At 47.3% G+C, this 19148-nt stretch overlaps 1 protein-coding gene across 13 annotated transcripts in view; it reads left to right on the top strand.

The window, feature by feature from the left end:
- Positions 1–19148, top strand: part of TRERF1 (transcriptional regulating factor 1) — a 211844-nt gene that overhangs the window by 111120 nt on the left and 81576 nt on the right. The window contains exon 1 of one of the 13 annotated variants that reach the window (XM_040473505.1): positions 5404–5668. The exons of the other annotated variants lie outside the window; for them this stretch is intronic. The gene's annotated coding sequence lies outside the window, so the exon portion shown is untranslated. Of the gene's footprint in view, positions 1–5403; positions 5669–19148 lie in introns of those variants that run through there. 13 annotated transcript variants of the gene reach the window in all.

Below are 19148 nucleotides of genomic sequence, written 5' to 3'. Positions count from 1 at the left end.
TGCAGTATCCTTGCAATTAATTAATTTGTTTAATTAATTAAAGTGACTTCACTAATTATATGTGCAGGAGATTGCACATTTCATTAGGCTGAGCAGATGGCTTCACTAATAATTACCAAAGCCTGGGGTTGCAGGAGGGGGGATGTCAGCATAGGAATTGATATTGAACATTTTAAATGCTGTCCTTCCACAAACAAAGTTGAAACTCCTATCCCCATTGCATCCAAGATGGACTGAAGAACAGATCCTTAGTTTTCTTCTGGTACTGCCAACAGGTGTTGGTAACTCACTGTTTGTGACTGGTGATCATTTTCTAAATGAAGCAGCTGACCTTGGAAGGGGCGTGGGCTCCGCGGCTCTGGAAGAGGGAGCCATGTCAGGCTTAGACTTGAGGCTTTGGCGTTGTTCAGACAGTTTAGCTAACCCACCGAATTTTGATAGGAAACCAGATCTCCCTCAAAAACAGCAGGTGCCTTGTCTCCAAAGGGAATGTGCCTTCCTCTGTGTATTGTTTAAACCTTGCCCTGCCCTCACTCCTGCCCCTCCGTGGGGCCTTAGACTCTAAGGCAGACCCACGGACATGCCACCGAATAAAGACCCTGAGTGGATGCACGCACAGACCAAGCAGTACCAATGACTGAGGTATCACATAAGTGCATGGGTGTATTTTTGAAGTGTTCTCACTACGGTGATAAGGATGATTATTGGTAATTGACCGGACTGAGCATCCCCTCTGGGCCGGAAACTTCCTGCACTATTTGTAATCCTTGAAAGAATCCCGCAGGGCAGGTGTTAATTTACAGATGAGAAAACAGAGGCTTGTAGGTGTTAAGCGGGTATGCCTGGAATCACACCAAGCTAGGTTCAGACTCAGAACTTTCTGTCTATAAAGCCCCTTGTTCTTTCCAGCGCCTGCTCTGCTGGTAAATGATTTGGGGTCATGAAAGTCCCACACCTAAATCTGGAAGGATGTGAGGGGAAGCCACCAGGCTGAGCTTACCACTTTCACTCAGGGAGCCAGTCACCAACTGATGGGCTCTCGGCATCTTAGAACTGGCAGGGCCTTGGAGGAACGGCTTCTGAACAGTTTCCCAGCATCCATGGGCAAGTGCTTAGTGCATAAAGATGAGCTCTAAAAGACCAGGCGGCTGGGCATGTTACGGAGGAGTGAGGTACTGGTTAGAGAAAGTTCCAGAAAGAAATCGATCATTTCAGGAGAATTTTCAGAATGTTAATTTGATGTGATCTGATAAGAGAGTTTTCTTTTTTGCTCATATATATGGTTGGGGAAGGGTGACCCTCCTGAAGCTTCATGCATGGTGTGTGAAGAAGAAACAAAGCCAAGAAAGGGGGGAAAAAATGCCACTTGTAGAAGAACGGATAGGTCAGTCTGTGTGCTGATGAATAGATGTTGACCATGACAGCAATATTCCTGTTCGGGGAAATTGAGCATTGCAGTTAGGTTGCTTGACCTTCTGTAATGGTCCTAGTGAGCTCCCGTCCCTATCAAGGTCTGCCTCTCTGCCCCCCAGGGTAATCTTGGGGTAATTATCCATTCCTTGACGCTTTCACTCCACACTCCTTATGAGCTAGAGCAGGAATGGGGTGGTGTGTCTGACTCACAAAAAATTGTGAATCATTCTTGAAATGAGGGAGCCCTGAAAACATGACTAATTTCTGTAGCATGTACAGGTAAGAAATGGCTGTTTGGTTGTGACTGGCAACTGCCATGTTATTTCTAATTTTGACTTGGTTACTGTTGTTTTGGGGATGGGATCAGACTTGGCCCTGGGGTGGGTGCAGTGTGGAAGGACAAAGTGCCATTTGGACACAGTTCCTGCCTTTGAGCATTTCACAACCTGAAGGAGGCCAAGGCATGTCAATAGTTGCAGAAAACATGTCTGTTGAACATATATATTAAGGAGTCAGCTGAAAGCAAGAAATCTTAAACTTAAGCAAGAGTAGAATATGTTTTGCCTGATCATATATCCAGTTAAGTGCTGGAGGGACACTCGGGGCCAGCCAGGTAGTGTCTGGATCATATCAGTCTAGGTTAAGAAGAGAACTAGGCTAGCTCGTAAATCGTGTTTCTGTTTACACATCTGTTCTCAGGAGTAGTTACTTATTCAAGGCCTTCTGTCTTTGTTGATCATGTCAGCCTGGATGAGTTAGCTGCGTCTTGTTACCTGCTATGAAATTCAAGATTTGTTAAAATATAAATACACCTGAGAAATACCCTTATACCCTTATTGGCTCATAATGATAACCCAAGATGCAAAGAAACATAATAATGGAATTTACTCCTTGTTCTTACAGCTTTGGGTAAAAATTTGTACCTCTGCTGAAGTTTCCAGAGATAAGAGGCTACTGTGTGGGGATCGAGGATTGGACATTCAAGCTTGGTGTTTCAAAAGTTGGCTTGCGCATTTGAGCCTGCTGTTTTCTACAATGAGTTGGGGGAAGAGGTTGTAACTCGGAAAATAATAAGGAAAATGGAGCAGTCTGGAGTCTGGTGTGGTGCAAAAACTAGATGGAAATAGTAAATAGACAAGGAGGGGAAGCTGATGAAAGGAGAGGAGCTTAGGATAGGAAAAACCACTGGTATACTTCTGGCCATAAATAACAGTAACACATTTTCTCATAAAACAAGAAGTGAGGATGGAAGCAATGGTTACCTGTTGTGTATCTGGCAGTTCAGTGGTGATATCAAGGGTAGGAGATTTTTCTGTCTTTCTACTTGGCCCTCCTTGGTGTTTTGGCTTTCTGTCTCTGTGCTTCTTGTCTTGTTGGTTCCGTGAGTCCCACGTGGTCACTCCTAGCTGCAAGGGAAGCTGCTGAAGGATTACTTAGTTTTTCCAGCCTTAGTAGTGGAGGTGGGCAAGAGGGATTAGGAATGGCTGGTGGGTTATCCAGCCAACTGTTGGGCATAGATCAGTTGAGAAAAATAAATAAAAACAGATGTGTGTTGAGTCATCACCACAAAAAAACCAGATGCTCCCGGGAGGTGGCTTTGTGTGGGCTGTGAATGGTATGGAAGGGTCTCTTTTAGGTCCCATTCCAGCAGTGGGGCTGATCACTTCCAAAGTCTGTGTGTGACATCGAAGACTAGATTCTGGGAAAGTCGTCTTAAACCCTGCTGGGTGGGAATGGGGCATGGGAAGGGAGGAGACAAAGGGGTGCCATTTCCTAGCCCATAAGACTCAGAAGCAAGATGGCTGCTTTTCAGAAGTTAATGGTTGGGCACTTGTTAATTTTTCATAAATTCCATTTAACGAATGATGCATTTAATTTAGGACACTTGGCTTCTGGTAATAGTTCAAAGTCTGATAACATCTTTAGCACCATTTTGAATTTCATGCCTGTGTATGCACATACATGCACACATGCACTCTGAGTTCACATTCCTATGGCCCAGATCACCTTTTCTTCTCAGTGCCTCACAGAATCCTAGTCTTGTCAGAACCAGGTTCCCCTGCCCCCCAACTTTTTAGTTCCCTCTTTTATATCTGTGCCATATAGTAACCTTCCTTTCCACACAGTGCTCAGCGGAGGGCAGCTCTCTGATACGTGGCTCTTGCTGCTTTGGGTCATTTGGGCATATCATTTTGGGCACAGCCACTTCCCCATAGCAGTGAGCCAGATGCCTTTGAACATAAAGATATGAGCCTGCTGATGTCAATGCAACTCCTCACCCTTCCTCTAGTACTCTAGAGCAGGCCTTCGCAGAGTTTACCGTGCACACAGATCGCCCAGGGATCTTGTGACAATGCAGATTCTGACTCGGGAGGTCTGGGATGGGCCCTGAGATTCTTCTGTATTTTTGTTTTTTTTTTTAATTTTTTTTAAACGTTTATTTATTTTTGAGACAGAGAGAGACAGAGCATGAACAGGGGAGGGGCAGAGAGAGAGGGAGACACAGAATCTGAAACGGGCTCCAGGCTCTGAGCTGTCAGCCCAGAGCTCGACGTGAGGCTCAAACTCATGGACCGTGAGATCATGACCTGAGCCGAAGTCGGACGCCTAACCGACTGAGCCACCCAGGTGCCCCAATTCTTCTGTATTTGTATTGGTTGTTGTTGTTGTTGCTGCTGCTGTTTTAAGTAGGCTCCATGCCCAGCGTGGAGCCCCAGTATGGGGCTTGAACTCACGACACTGAGATCAAGACCTGAGCTTGGATCAAGAGTCAGATGCTCGACCGACTGAGCCGCCTGGGGGGCCCTGAGACTGTATTAATAAGCTCCTAAGTGATGGTGGTGCAGCTGGTCCAGGTAGCAGGGATGTCAACCACCAACCCTGGGGAGTTCTTCATAAATACCAATGCTGGGACCCCACCCCAGATCGGTTACATTAGTATCTCCGGGTGGCAGGCCTTGGGCATCAGTCCCTTTTAAAAGCTCCATGGGTGATTTTAATATGCAGCCAGGTTGAGAACCACTGATCCGGCACTTGCCCATCTCCATCCTTTGGTTTATGCTGTCCTTCCTGCTTACTCCTTTCCCTCTTTCCACCTGTGAGGGTTCTATACATCCTTCAAGGTTCAGCTCAGAGACGTGTCTCCTTAGAGCTGTTCTCCATCCCCACCAGGACACCAGTCTCCCTTTCCTCTGTGCTCTCTATCACATATACCTGACAGTATAGACATTCTGGACTCTCCCAGCAGACCAGGCTGGCTTTGAGGATGGGGACCACAACCATTGATCTACAAGTGGGGACTCCGTAAGCAGGAGTGAATCAGCTTGTTCCTGGGCCCAGAGACAAACCACAGGGGCTTCCAGCCTGCTACAATGAGTTTCTCCTGTGTGTCTGTGAGGAGCAGTAGAATTGGAGGTCGAACCCAGCTTTTCCAAGAGAAGTCTAAGTGGGAAGAGGTGCTTTGAATGTTGGAGATGGTCACAGACATTGTAGTCCTTGGTCCACTGCCCTGGACTCTTGACCATCTGCCCACTGCCCTTCTCTGACCACCTCCCTCTCTGCTGGGCCTTGGGCAGCACCTCTACAGAAAGAGAAGAGACCAGGGCCCTTCCCAGGCTCCTCAGTGCTCACCATCCCACTGAGCAGCTCAGGATGCCTAAAGGGCGCATCAGTAGCTAGAGTTTCTCTGTCATCCTCCTACTTCCCTTACTTCTCCCCCCTTGCCAGATACACACTCCATTGCCCCCAAGGCCCCACTGTCCCCAGCTCACCTCCTTCAAGGAAGGAAACCATCACATATTTTTCTTTTTTGGCATTTGCTAGGGCCTGCGCACCACTGGAAAGGAAGCATGACCATCACCATACGCACAGCCCACGTGCAGAAAGGGTTTAATAAATACGACCTGCGTGGGCATGGAATACCATCTGCTGAGACAGGCGGTGTGGCTTCACCAAGCTGTGTGATACTTCGTGGCAGACCTGGAGTTTGACCCCTGGCTGCTGACCACCCGTCTGGGGTGCTGTGAATTTGCCCTGAGCCACACAAGCCACTATTTCTTTAGGTCACGCTTCTCAGGCAGGTGTTGGGGATGAGGGTCTGATAGGAGTCATTCACCCTACTTAGTTCTGTGCAGGTGTGATGTGAACCCCCAAAGGCAGAGGGGACACAGAACTTAGAATGGGGAAGGAGTGAAGATTCCTCCTTTGGAATCAGCTTTCTTGCAGATGATGGCTTGTTGACCCCAGCGCATCACCAGTAGGTAGGATAAGGCAGCTTACAGAAGACGTACTTCCTGGCAAGGGCGGGGAGGGATAGAAACGGGCGTTATGGCTCCAGATTCTGCTGGATCTCAGAGGCTATGGAAGGTGAAGGGCTCTGAAGGTGAAGGTGAAGGGCTCTGAAGGTCCTCTCAAGACCCAGGGACAGGGCATGATGGTCAGGTTAGCAGGGAGGCTAGAGAGAATGGGAGGCAAGAATGTGGTGCCCCCTGGGATCCTGCTTCTTTCTTCCTCTCCAGCTTCCCTCTCCTGTGTTTGTGCATTCATTCATTTGTTCATTCCTCATTCATTCATATAAACATTACTGTTTCCTGACTCTGGGAATATTGCAATGCAAAAACAGGCCCTCGTAGGGATCAGGCCTCTACTGTTGAATATAGCAGCCACTGGTAACACGTGGATATTTAGATTTCAGTTAATTAAAATTAAATGAATTCTTCAACTCAGTCCCCCAGTCACATTAGCCAGATTTTGAGAGCTCAGTAGCCACATGTGGCTCTGGCTACCACATTGGACAGCACAAATATAGAATACTTCTGCTATTGCACCAAGTCTTATGGGATGGTGCTGGCCTAGAATCTAGCCAGGGAGAAAAGCATTTATTAAAGTTAGCAGACGAGCGAATAAAGTGGAGCCATGGAAAGCGATACGACGACCAAGTAGAGGGAGCCATGTCAGCTCTCCCTCGTTGGGGGAGCCGGAGTTTCCCTGAGGAAGTGAAGGTTGCATTGGAGTTGGAGAGGAGAAACCCAGCATTAATGCATGGGAAAGTGCCTAGACATAGCACATCACTGGCATTCAGTCAGTGACTTGCCGTGTGCTCACACGTGGTGACTCTTCCATCCAGAACCGTGTGGAAGCACACAGGCCCTCGAGTGAGCACAGGTGAGCACAGACAGACTCTGGGTCCACATTGCCTGGGTTCAGAACTGCTTACGGGGACTCTCTAGCGCCATAGTTTCCCCATCTGTAAAATGGACAAAATAGTATGTGCATGACAGATAGAATTGTCGTGGAGATTAAATGGGTTAATACATGTAAAGCACCTGGGGGCACACTGTAAGCGCTGTTGAGTGTTGTTGCTGTTTCCGGGACCCCTGACTTGTCAACAGAGGGATGCCCTACATCCAGCTGCTTATGGAATCAAGGGGTATCTGGTGCTGGCCCCCCAGTACCTGGGAGCAGGGCTTCTGGGCTCTTGGCCCCCACTGCCAGGTGAACCAAGAGTTCTGGTTCCTAGTGTCCCCTCCCTGCCCTGCCCTGGCCTCTCTAATGTTAACCCCCCCCCCCCCAGCTGGCCCCATACATGCTTGGTTTGCCTCTGCAGAAGTCACAGTAGTTGTACTCGTTTCTGTGGCCCGTGTGCCATGTAGCCTAATAAACGATCCGGCGAGGTCAGTCCTGACACGAATGTGTCAGATTCACCTCATTATGAATGTCAGGACTCTAGAGAGGGAAGCATCTCGCCCGTGAGGAAGCCGAATGAGCCAGCACCTTCCATCAGACCGGAGCCCCGGTGCCCATTCCTGTCCCCCACCGTGCGTCGCTCAGGGGCACGTGGGGCCACTACCACGGCCGGACCGATTGCTCACAGCTTTGAAATATCAGAGGGAGCATTCTGCACCCCACCCCACCTCGCCACCGTTTCACCTCTTTGGTTCCAGTGCCAGCAGGCCTGTGATATGTGGTGGCTTACCTGAGTGGCATCTCAGAGTTCAATTCCCTTTTCCCCTTCGGGGGCTGAGACCCTAAGCAAAGCTGTGGTGTTCTCCCCCCCACACACCCCCATCCCCTCCCTCTGCTCTGTGCTGCCGTCAGCTCAGAACCTGCTGTTTCAGCACGGAGAGTGACCACGCTAAGTGGTCAGGCCCAGAGAGAGGGCTTGCTGTATAGGATTAACTCCCAGAGAGACTCTTTTCTAACCAAATCAAAACATCACCAAGACTCGGCCCCTCCAAGCAATTCTTTCTTGTAATGAGATTTGTTACATGAGATTGGCCTGTATGATACCGTTAGGTAATAGAATTGTTGAGAACATTAGAGCTGGGGCTTGAGTTGCTTTCCAATTTGAAAGAGGGTAGTGATGGTGGAATTCGCCAAGGAGGCCTAGCTGCCACTCACCCCGTGGAAAGGAGTGAGCGTGTCAGCAGCTGTTGCAGGCAGATCTGCTGGGCTTCCTGTCTTTAGCCTGCCGTAACCCCCGCGGCTCAACTACCTTCAAATTGCTGGGCTCCACTTGCCTTCCCAAAGCGTGCTTTGCTTTCTTTTTACATTTCCACATTTATCCCTACAGGGCTTCTTGGCTTGGGACCCTTTCCAGTGCACACACACACACACACACACACACACACCTTTGAACTACATGTGTCAATATAGTTGTTGTGTTTATTTTTTTACTGGCCCCAGCTGAAAACCCACCTAGGATTGCCAACCTGAAAGAAAAAATCTCTTTGCTGTATCCTTGGACTTTTCCATCTACACGGCTGAGACGTGGTTGGATGTGGCCGTTGGGATTCGTCACTGCCCTTGGCCTCAGCGCCTCTGCATCCGTTGGTGGGTGTCTGGGGCAATTTCCTCTTCACATTAAGTAAGTGCGAGAGGGGCCCATGTGGCCCTTGGAGGCTCCTATACTTTCCTCGCGTGGAGGACGAAGTCAGTAACCGGGGCCCCCCTGGGATCTTGTGGTTATTCTTTGCCCCTCGTGCCAGTTGGAATTGGGGGGTAGGTCCCTTTACTTAATGGTGGTGGGAGCTCTGCATTCTCGCTCTGGGGCCCAGGTCTGTTCATCTCAGGCAAGAAGAACCCTTTTCCCAGCTGCCCAGGGTGTAGGGAAGCTGCTGGCCTTGATGTGGCTGCTGAAGATTTGTGTCAGGCAAGTGAGCATTGGTAGGGAAAGAGCTTAAGTGACCAGTGAGTCAGGTGCTTGATGGAACCATGTTGCAGGACCTTCAGAAAACATCCCCTTAGATGGGCCCGGTTCACTCCTCATGAGGAGGATGGTAACTTCCTCATGCAAGCAGGGCCTTAAGCATTGACTGCAGTCATGAGCTCTCCAAAATGTTGCCTGAACCTAGCTCCCCAGTTTATTTCGAATCCAAGAAAGATACAAGCAGGAGGGGAAATAAGCCTAATCGGGCGCTGAGTTAACACCAGCCAACACATGATTGGTCGTTATTAAGGAGCAAACTGGTGACTGAGTGTAAATGAGCGTGTGGGCTATGGGAAGTCGGTTCATTCTGCTCGCTCACACATCAGACTTGTGTCTTAACTACAGCCGAACCTCATCACTTCCTAGGATCTCCTTGGGAGCAAGGATTTTTTTCTTTTCTTTCCTTTTTTTTTTTTAATTTTCCATCCAACAGTCTCTGGAACACTATGGGTGTGCTCTCCCTATATATATCTATATATTTGTTGGAAACATGATGGAAGGCCAGATCCATAAAAACAAGCCAGTTTCCTGTCCTTGGCTGTCAGCTTAGCAGAAAGGCTGGCATTACCAAACCAGATGCCCCATAGGAGACCCTCATCTTACCCAACTAGAACCTGCTTCCTTCTCGACCTAGGTCTTAATGGCCAGAACACAGACTTCTGGAATTCTTAGAAAGAGTAAACGCTGAGACAAGAAGATATATCCTGACTGTCTTGAAGAAGCCAGTGGAAGAAGCCTTCCTCAGATAGATCCTGAATAATTGGGAGAGCCCCTGGGCACATTCCCAGAGGTCAGGTTCACGGTGGAGGGGAGGAGGCCTAAGAAAGGAACGAGAGTTGTCCCCTCGTGTTTAGATGGGACTGTCCGACCCATGGGGGAGTTGAGGCTGTTGCCTGCTTAAAGGACTGGGAGAGATGCTTCTGCCCCCAACCCCCATCCATGCGAGTTCTTCCCTTTCAGCGTCGCCCACAGCCCAAGGAAGGACGGGAGCTTTGCTGTGAGCTTCACCTCTGTGAGAGCCTTGACCATCCGAAGGAATCCTGTAATGGGCGCTCTGTTTTCCAAGCCGTTGTTCTCTCTCTAGAGATCTGAAAAAAAGTCAGGGTGGACCCAACTTCCTTGGGCTCGGCCCCACACACGACACCTCACCCCATCCCTTTCTGGGCCTCTTCTTCACAAGGATGTCACAAGGTTTAGAACATTTCCTGACTTTTCAGGAAAAGAATGGCTCATGACACATATTTTTCAGGATCTCCTGGAAACACATTCTCCATTCCCAGCTCTTTGGCAGAGTTCAGGGGAAGAGGGGAAGCTGAGGGCAGAAGGGCCCATCCGCAGGGCCTGTGCGGGCTGGGGTGCACGTGCCTCTGGTAACATCGCTAGTGTGGCTAGACCCGGGCTCAGAGTGGCCCAGAATGTCAGGGCTGGGAGGAACGGTGGCAGCCAGCTCCCAGCCCAGTGCCCGCTAAGGTTGGATCCTGCTCCGGGTTCTGAATCCCTTCCTTTCTCTTGCTTGGGGATCTGCAGCACTCAGTGGTCCTTCATTCCCCTGTGCCTTTGCCCTCTCTGACTTAGTGATTCGCAGCTGGGGGAGCTTTTTGGGGTGACCCACAGGGGACCTGACCACTACTTGGGGAGACCTGCTGGTCATTTAGTTAATCTGGGGAAGGAACCTCCAGTCTCCTACCTACAGGGTACATGCAGGGGGGCAGGAGGGAGTGATGAGAGTTTGTGGATGTGTTTGTCTTCTGTTCTCTGATTTGCCCTTAGTCCCCATTTCCAGCCTTCTCTCTCTCCACCCTTCCCCGTTCCTGGCACCCTTGCTTTCCTGACTCTCTGGAGTCTACAGAGCAGACGCACCCTTCTGGTTCACATCCTTCTCTGGGATGGCAGAGGCGTTGTGCCCTGCTTTTTCTTTTCTTTTCTTTTTTAATTTTTTTTTATTGTTTTAATGTTTGTTTATTTTTGAGACAAAGAGAGTGAGTGGGGGAGGAGCATAGAGAGAGAGGGAGAGGGAGGGAGACACAGAACCTGAAGCAGGCTTCAGATTCTGAGCTGTCAGCACAGAGCCCGACGTGGGACTCGAACCCATGAACCATGAGATCACGACCCAAGCTAAAGTCGGACGCTTAACTGACTGAGCCACCCGGGTGCCCCAGTCTTCCGTTTTTAAACCAGAAGGCCTGTGGCATAATTTAATGGCTTCATAATATTGCATTCTCTGGCTGTACCTTCTATTTACCTGGCCTTGCATTTTGCCCATTTGTATTTTGACCCCCCTCCTGCCTCCCCATTAAAGACAGCACATGAGAATCTTTGCACTAAATGTTTAGGCATATTCACAATGATTTCCTAAGGGTGAATTTCTGCAAGTAGAATCTTGAGGTCAAAAGCTATGTAAAACTTTAAGATGTTTCTGGCACCTGTTGTTATAATGTCTCTTCGTAAATAGGATACTGATTTTCATTCCCATCAGCAGTAGTGAATGTGCCCACTTCTCCACATTCTTGTCAATACTGGAGATCACATAATATATATTTTTGTGTATATATAATGTGAACATTCTACCAGGTAGATTCCTGGGTCAGACCACATGCACATTAAAGTTTTGATAGACATTGGTCAGTTCATCTTCATGTGTGAGCATGCTTGTTTCCTCTACTTTCTCGTCAACACTGCATTAGGATAGAAAAATATTTCCCAATTTGATAAGTTCTTTCAATCTGCATTCTATTGATTTCTCCTGAGGTTTACAATTGTTCATGTATTTGTGCCATTTGTATTTCTTCTTTCGTGGACGGCCTGTAGCCCATTTTTTTCTTTGTGTGGTTTATCACTCTCTTGCTGATTTTTATGCTGTCTTTATATTTAAGGATATTTATTTACATGTGGAAAATTATTTTTTTATTTTGTTGACATTTCATTTTGTTGACCCTTTTTTGTTTGCCTACACATAACAGCTGATACGTTTTGAACAGTGGAATTAATCAGTCTGTTGCCTTTTGGGTGCGCTTCCGGGATTACCTGAAATTTGAGCTTCTTGGGTTTCCTTTACTTCAATTGCTGGGGCCTGAGCAATGGGCTGGCTGCAAATGTCAATGCGACTGAGGTGCAGGTGTGGTCCTCCGTTCCTTCAGAGGGAGGGCAAGTTCACTACTGACAGTTCTTCTGGGACTGCTTAGCCACACATAGGGGTGGGAGGTTGGTCCTGGGGAAGAGGCAGCCCTTGCCTGGGACTCAGCATTATTGCCATGGGAGTCCCTTTTAGCTGGAATGTTCCAGAACCCACCTCACATTGGGGTGATCCAAAGTCAGGGCGAATGTCATGAGGGGTATGGACACGATTCAGACGAGCGCGGCTCCCGATCTCTCCTGCCGCTAACAGCTGGCCTCAGGGGACAGCGTTGCACACTAGGGCTGGTGGCTACGAGGAGGGGCTGTTCCTGTCCAAATCTGCTCTAAGCAGGATCCTGCACAAAGTTAGGATCCTGCACAAAGTCAGGATAAGGCCAGTGGGACCATGGCTTTATTATTATTTTTTTTAATGTTTATTTATTTTTGACAGAGAGACAGAGCATGAGCAGGGGAGGGGCAGAGAGAGAGGGAGACACATGTCTGAAGCAGGCTCCAGTCTCTGAGCTGCCAGCACAGAGCCTGACGCGGGGCTCAAACCCACACACCGCGCGAGATCATGACCTGAGCTGACGTCGGACACTCAACCGACTGAGCCACCCAGGCGCCCCGGGACCGTGGCTTAAAGGGCTCACAGGAGTTGGTTCAGCTCAGGCTTCTTGTGATAATAGCATAGGATAGCATCAAATGACACGGGACAACGCTGTTCCGGGGTGCAGCGGCTTTACCTTGCAGTGTGTGTTTCTCCTCAGTGTTTACTGTATTGACTTGCCTCCTTCCTCCACATTTACACAGTTACTCCTGGTAAGACAGGCTCAGGGAGGAGGCCGACAGGGGTGGAGGCTGGCGAGTTGCTGTCAGCAGCTGTTGCGGAACAGAATCCGGGGACTTCTAGGGTCCAGGTGGCTTGGAGCCTTGGTTTCCCCGGCCAGTGGTTCGTGGGCTAGAATTAAGATCTGTTTTAGAAATCTGTGAACCGTGCTGAAGGGATTTTTTTTTTTTAAACTTTCAGCAAAGTGGGACCTTCAGACCTATTCAGGATACCTTGACCAAACCTTCAGAGTGGCCTTTATGTCTTCGCCTACAATGGGGTGGCTATTCAGATGGGTGATTCCACATTTCCTCCTAAAAATTAGGGATAGGAATTGAGATGTAAAAACCACAAGAAAATGGACTGTGACCTTTACAAAACTGGCACTTCCTTCTGCCCCTCAGACCCACCGGGCTTACTCCCATCTTCAAGTCTTTGCCCCGCTGTACCCCCTGCCACCTTGCCCTTCCCCTGATCTGCCTGCCCCACCCTTCCCTCCCACCCCTCCCACCCCTCCCACCCCTCCCGGCAGGGCTGACTCCTTTCCATCACTTAGGTCTTGCTCCAGTGTCCCATCCTAGAGGAGGTGCTTCCCCACAGCCCTAGCTGAGGTACCCTGTCCCCCCCACCCCCGCCGGATGTCACTCTCGCTCATGTTACCTTCCTCTCTTTTCTTCATAGGGTTACACCGTCAACAATAATAGTAACAGCTAATATTAAGGAGTACTAACCGCATGCCAAGCAGTGTTGTAAAAGCTGTGCCTGTATGAATGTTTCTGATCTTCACATTTAACCCTATGAGAAGAATATTGCTATTCCCATTTTACAGACAAAGAGATCAAGTCCTGAGAGAGGCTAATGTAGTAGTTTGGCACCAGGAGTCATCTATTCGGTAAATGTTTTTTTGAGCACTAATTGGGGACCGGGACCAGCCCTGTGCTAGGATTTGGAGATAGAAGGATCAGGAGGGCACTGTCCTTACAATGAAGTCATCAAGAGAACAGTGTTCCAGATCAGGCTGGGTCAGTGACTCCTCTCTGAGACCTTGGGGCAAGTTGCTTACACAGATTCATGCACTTTTTTTTTTTAATTTTTTTTTTATGTTTATTTATTTTGAGGGAGACACAGAGAGCAAGCAGGGGAGGGGCAGAGAGAGCCAGAGGCACAGAATCCGAAGCAGGCCCTAGGCTCCGAGCTGCCAGCACAGAGCCTGACATGGGGCTGGAACTCACAGACTGTGAGATCATGACCTGAGCTGAAGCCGGACGCTTAACCGACTGAGCCACCCAGGCGCCCCTAGATTCATGCACTTTTATTTTCCCCATCTGTAAAATGTGAATAAAGGAAGCTGCCCCAGCTACTGCTCTGGGTTCATGGGAGATTTTGTTGTTGAACTCACTTGGGGACATACATAGGGCAGGAGAGATACAGGACATCATTGGGCATCCTCACTTTGATACCTGGATATAGGAGAGGTAGAGAATTAGCCACCACTCATCTTTGTCCTGGCAGTCCTAAGTTTTTTTTAATCAGATTCCACCCCCTTCCCTTACTTGTGGGCATTTTATAGTATCTCAAGGGGTTCTTAAATGTCTCAAAGATTCTACGTAGGATCTCAAAATCATTTTTTGGTCCACTGATGTAGGAAATGATGCACTTTTATAACTGGTCAACAGGATTATAGTATTTAGGGCAGTGGTCCCATCTGATTGGAACTGTTGAGTTTTATTGTCCAGGGACTCAAAAGCCCCTTGCATAGTGATGGCACTTTTCAAAGGAAGTTGTTCTTATTCATCATTAGGCTACCAGTCTGGCTGTTTAATTTCAACAGCTGGTGTTATTCTGGAACCTAATGTAAGGGCACTGTTTTGCTTTCTACGTTTTTTGCCAAGACCATTCGTTAAAAACAAGACTATGGTAATAGATGAGATGTTGGTATGTGGTAGAGAAACAGCTCTCTGAAAACTGCCTTCTTGCTCCTTGTCATCCTCTTGACACGAACTATAAAAAAGGAAACAACCAAAACTTCAAAGTAAAGTGGGCCAATATGGCTGACCTCATCCTCCTAAATGTAAGAGGGCGCTTTGGTCTCTGGTTCTTGCCCTGGGCCCCACCCACCTTTCTGTCATTCGTGGCTTGTTTCCTGTGTCCAATTTTTGCACAATCTGTTAATAACCAAACATGCCCTCACAAGCTGATGAATATTTGCAGAATCATAAAGCAATTAAGTTATAATCTCCCACTTTCCAGAAGAGACAGGCATCAGGCCTGCATACTCTGGGAAGATCCATGTGCTATTCATTCTCCAGTTTCATTTATCTGCATTGTTACTATCCTGATGCAGGCCTGTCACCCCATCCATCCACCATCCATCCACCATCCACCATCCACCCACCATCTATCCATCCATCCACCATCCACCCATCCATCCATCCATCCATCCATCCATCCATCATCTACCCATCCACCATCCACCATCCACTCACCATCTATCCACCCATCCACCATCCATCCATCCATCCATCCATCCACCCATCCACCACCCATCCACCACCCATCCATCTGTCCATTCATCCATCCATCCACCATCCATCCATCCATCCATCCACCATCCATCCATCCATCCATCTACCATCCATCCATCCGTCCATCCATGTAGGGGGTGCTCATTTTTGAGCACTTGTTATGGGCAGGGACATGAGCTAATACTGGGGACATAAAGGTGAATAGTTAACCATTCTTGCCTTCAAGAGATTTCACACAACAATAGCAGGAAACATGAGTTCAGAGAAGTGTTCCAAGCTCAGATGGTTGGGGCTTAATATTCCTACTACTGAGAAAAGGCAAGGTTTGGTGACAAAAAATTTAATAGAGGTTATGACCTTATAGTTGAGTCTTAAATGACAAGCTCCGTGCTTACTTATATGCATCCTCTCTTCCTTCGTAGCTCCTGGCCTCTGATCTTTCCACGAGTATTGAACATCTACTAGGAGCAGGTCTTTCATGTCCCCACCTTCTCTGTCTTTGACATTGTTTCACATTCTACCCGTGTTAAGTTCTGTACAGCTTCAGGCATGTCACTTGATCTGAACACTTTGGCAATGTCGTGTCCCAGATGTAGAGTTTTAGCTCTGGAGCCTGATATTTGGATCCCTCTGTTAATATTGCCCCAGCCTGATGACCAGCTTGTTTCTCATTCCTCCAGTGGCCAAGCAGACCTACTCACCCACCCCCACCCCCAAACACATCTCCAATGCTGCCTTCTCATGCGTGTCTAATTTCACTTACCCTTCAAAGGCCGATCAAGCCTCTCCTGATTAGGAAAGCCTGGGGAAGTGTGTTGCTTCCTGGTTTGGGGATTGGAGAAGTATGGTTGCACATTTCACTGGATGTTCATCAGACCACATTATATCATTACCTTTTTCTGTAGTTCTGCCTTCTTTTTTCACGTTGATGGGATTCTTATCTTGGTTCTCCTCTTTGACTAAATGCAGGGCCTACATATGGAAGTCATCCGTCTATATTTACTAATGAAAACCGGGCGGAAAATTACACATTCTTTATCACCTCTTCCTGGCAGACCCTTAGTCCTGCTACTGAACTAGAGAAGGTCAAAGTTACCACTCTGTGCACCTAATCTGTTCTTTTACCCTCAGGTAATGGAGAGTATGAGAATATGTGCTGGTCGTTCTGTCTTTGCCCACCACTTTCCAGATCCATTCTCTGCCCTGCTGGGGTGGCTGGGGTGGCTGGCCTCTGTGGATTACATCCACTGGGCTCCTCTACTTTACCTTCTGCGTTTAATTGGGTTTAACTAATAGGAGATGCCAGCAGGAGATTCAAGAACAGGAGGAAAGAAAGATTGGAGTATTAATCCTCTTGCTCCCTCTCTGCTTTGTCTGATTTCTGGCAATGGCTGTTTTTTATAGCTTCAGCTCCTCTCCCAGAGCTCTCGCTTCGTTGGGCTCCAGGAACACGATTCCCTCCACTTGCCCTTCAAACTTAGGGGCGGTAAGGGCTTCTTGCTGGTGTTAGTCTCTGAGCACGGCACCATATAATGTTGGTTCCCATCGCCATAACTCTGTAACTTGCCCATTTATTAAATTATTCACATTTAAACCCTTTGAGTGCCATCCACACTGTGTTACTCAGAGTATACTTGCAGGCTTACGTGATCTAACTCAGTCAGCCCCATACATCGATCTGTTTCATTTTCTTTCAAAAACTTTTTTTTTCCTGGGGTTGGGGGGGCTCACGTTCAGAAGAATTATAATAACAGTCTCCTGTCCCCTTCTCTCCCTAACCCAGTCCCACTTCCTTGGGGCAGTCACTTTTAACTCTTTCAATTGCTTCTTTCTGGCACTTACCTCCATGTTTGAAAATGAGGTGCTATTTTAGAAATTATCAGCTTACTTCCTGTTGTGATAGGTGATGATTTAGCTCACTCATACCACCCTTCTACCTCCCTCCCCACATCCTCACAACATAGTTGTATTGTTATTTATAGTTCCTCTATTTGGTTAGCTTTACAAGTGAGATTCTTGCTGTTGTATTTCTTGTTCATTAAGTGTTTCTTTATTCTCTGCTTAGGGAGATGAAGATGTGCGTGTTCCTACCCCAGCTACCTTCCATTTTCCACCTTCTGTCGTCTTTATTTTTACCTTTAGAGTTGATAACATTTACATTTTTATTTTGTAATTGCCATTAAATCCTCTACGCTCTGTCTGTAGGCTGATCCTAAAGACTGAAAAATCAGCAGATAGGATTTGTTTTTCTATGAATATGTAAATGATAAATTGTGTATTGACAGTCTACCCTTGGACATACTTTTTTGGTTTGCCTAGTGGTTTTGGTTTTTTTTTTTGTTTGTTGGTTTTAAGTCAACATTTTAAAATAGAGTTTTCATAAAAGAGTTAGAGTTTGGGGTATTGTTTTAAAAGTTGGAAGCTCTGGGGCGCCTGGGCGGCTCAGTCCGTTGAGCATCTGACTTGGGCTCAGGCCATGATCTCACGGTTCGTAGGTTCGAGCCCCGTGTCAGGCTGTCTGCTGTCAATGCAGAGCCTGCTTCAGATCCTCTGTCTCCCTCGCGCTACTCTTCCTCCAGCCTCTGTCTCTCAAAAATAAGTAAACATAAAAAAATTAAAATAAAATAAAAGTGGGAAGCTCTGGCACATGTGGTCTGACTTCCCAAATGGAAACCCTGCTTGAGGATGCTCCCTTTAGAACGGGCATGCCTACCCCAGTTTGCCACAGTCCCCACCACTCCTTCAGTGTATGCATATGCTCAAATACCTAACCTGCTTTGATCATTAACTTACTTGCCTCACCATGAAGGCATTTAAGTGTGTTAAATTCCGATCTATTATCTTCTTTGGAGCCAAGTAATAACATATTAGGAGTCTTTTTTTTTTTTTTAACAGCTTTTTATTTTCCCAAGAGTATCTTATTGGCTTCCTTTTTTTTAAAAGCATTTTTTGTTATATTGTCATTTTTTCTCTTCCCCCCAAATTCTGCAGTTGGGTATTTTATATATCCTCCCTTCCTCCCAGAGCCTCTATTCTCCTCAAGTTTGACCTGGTTGTCCTCTAGGCCTGCTACACAACGGTCATCTGAGATTTACCTATACTGTTTTACTAGGTTTAGTTTCACTGCTTTCTGGATCTCCTATCTTTTCTTTGGGCCCATTCAGTTTCTTCGAAGAAGAAAAATGCCATTTTTTGCTTGGGAGAGTAGATACTTGGCTGCCCCATGAGCCATCCATGGAAGATTCAACTCCTCTGACTTCAGATTTCATGTAATCCCCCCAGTTCAGCCTTACATCTGATTCCTGCCCTCCATTGCCCTGAGTCATCAGCCTCTTGGCCACTCTGCCAGGCTGATAGATTCCCATAACATTCACACCCACCCCGGGCTCAGGCTTCCTGTGCCTGCGTCATCAGTTTCTAATCTTCCATAGTCTGTCTATTTTCCACAGAGTTGTTACAGAGTCTTCCCCAGTAACCCTTACCTGTTCCCCTTTGTTATTTGAAATGATGTCTTCTTAAAAGCTTTTTCTTTCACTCTCATCTTCGCAATATCCAGATGGAAAAGCTATAAGTGAATGCAGTTAAGGTGCCTGTCCTGGTTCCACCTAATAAACATGGAATCTCAAACCTTCTTGAATCTGTTTAAAATTTTTGCCTGTATCACTTCAAAAGCTAACAGGCTAAACTTTCCCCCGTCTAAGTAGGGGCTTTTAATCCTAAATTTACCTTCTTGGGGATTTAGGAGAGGTTCCCTGTTTATAATATTACATACCTATCCAGTCCATCCCTTTTTAAAAAATGATCAAATGCGGATCTCATATTAACATTGCTAAGGCTGTATTGGCTGCCATAATCATCTTGCGATTTTCAGGAGTTTAACATGATCAGGTGTTTCTTTCTTGCCCTTATAAGAGTCAAATGCAGGTGTTCTGGTGTGCCTGGCATTCCTCCACAAGGTTATGGGGACCCAGGTATCTCTGTCTTGTGGTTCTGCTATATTTTAGAGGATACATTCTCAGGGAGAGCAATCTCACCCTCAAAAATTAGTTCCCGGGGGGGG

The sequence above is a fragment of the Herpailurus yagouaroundi genome, unplaced genomic scaffold (genome assembly GCF_014898765.1).
Source record: "Herpailurus yagouaroundi ecotype Mexico unplaced genomic scaffold, PumYag 139, whole genome shotgun sequence".
NCBI classification, from domain to species: Eukaryota; Metazoa; Chordata; class Mammalia; order Carnivora; family Felidae; genus Herpailurus; species Herpailurus yagouaroundi.
The sequence above is the reverse complement of the archived record's forward strand: the minus strand, read 5'-3'. Positions and strand labels throughout refer to the sequence as shown.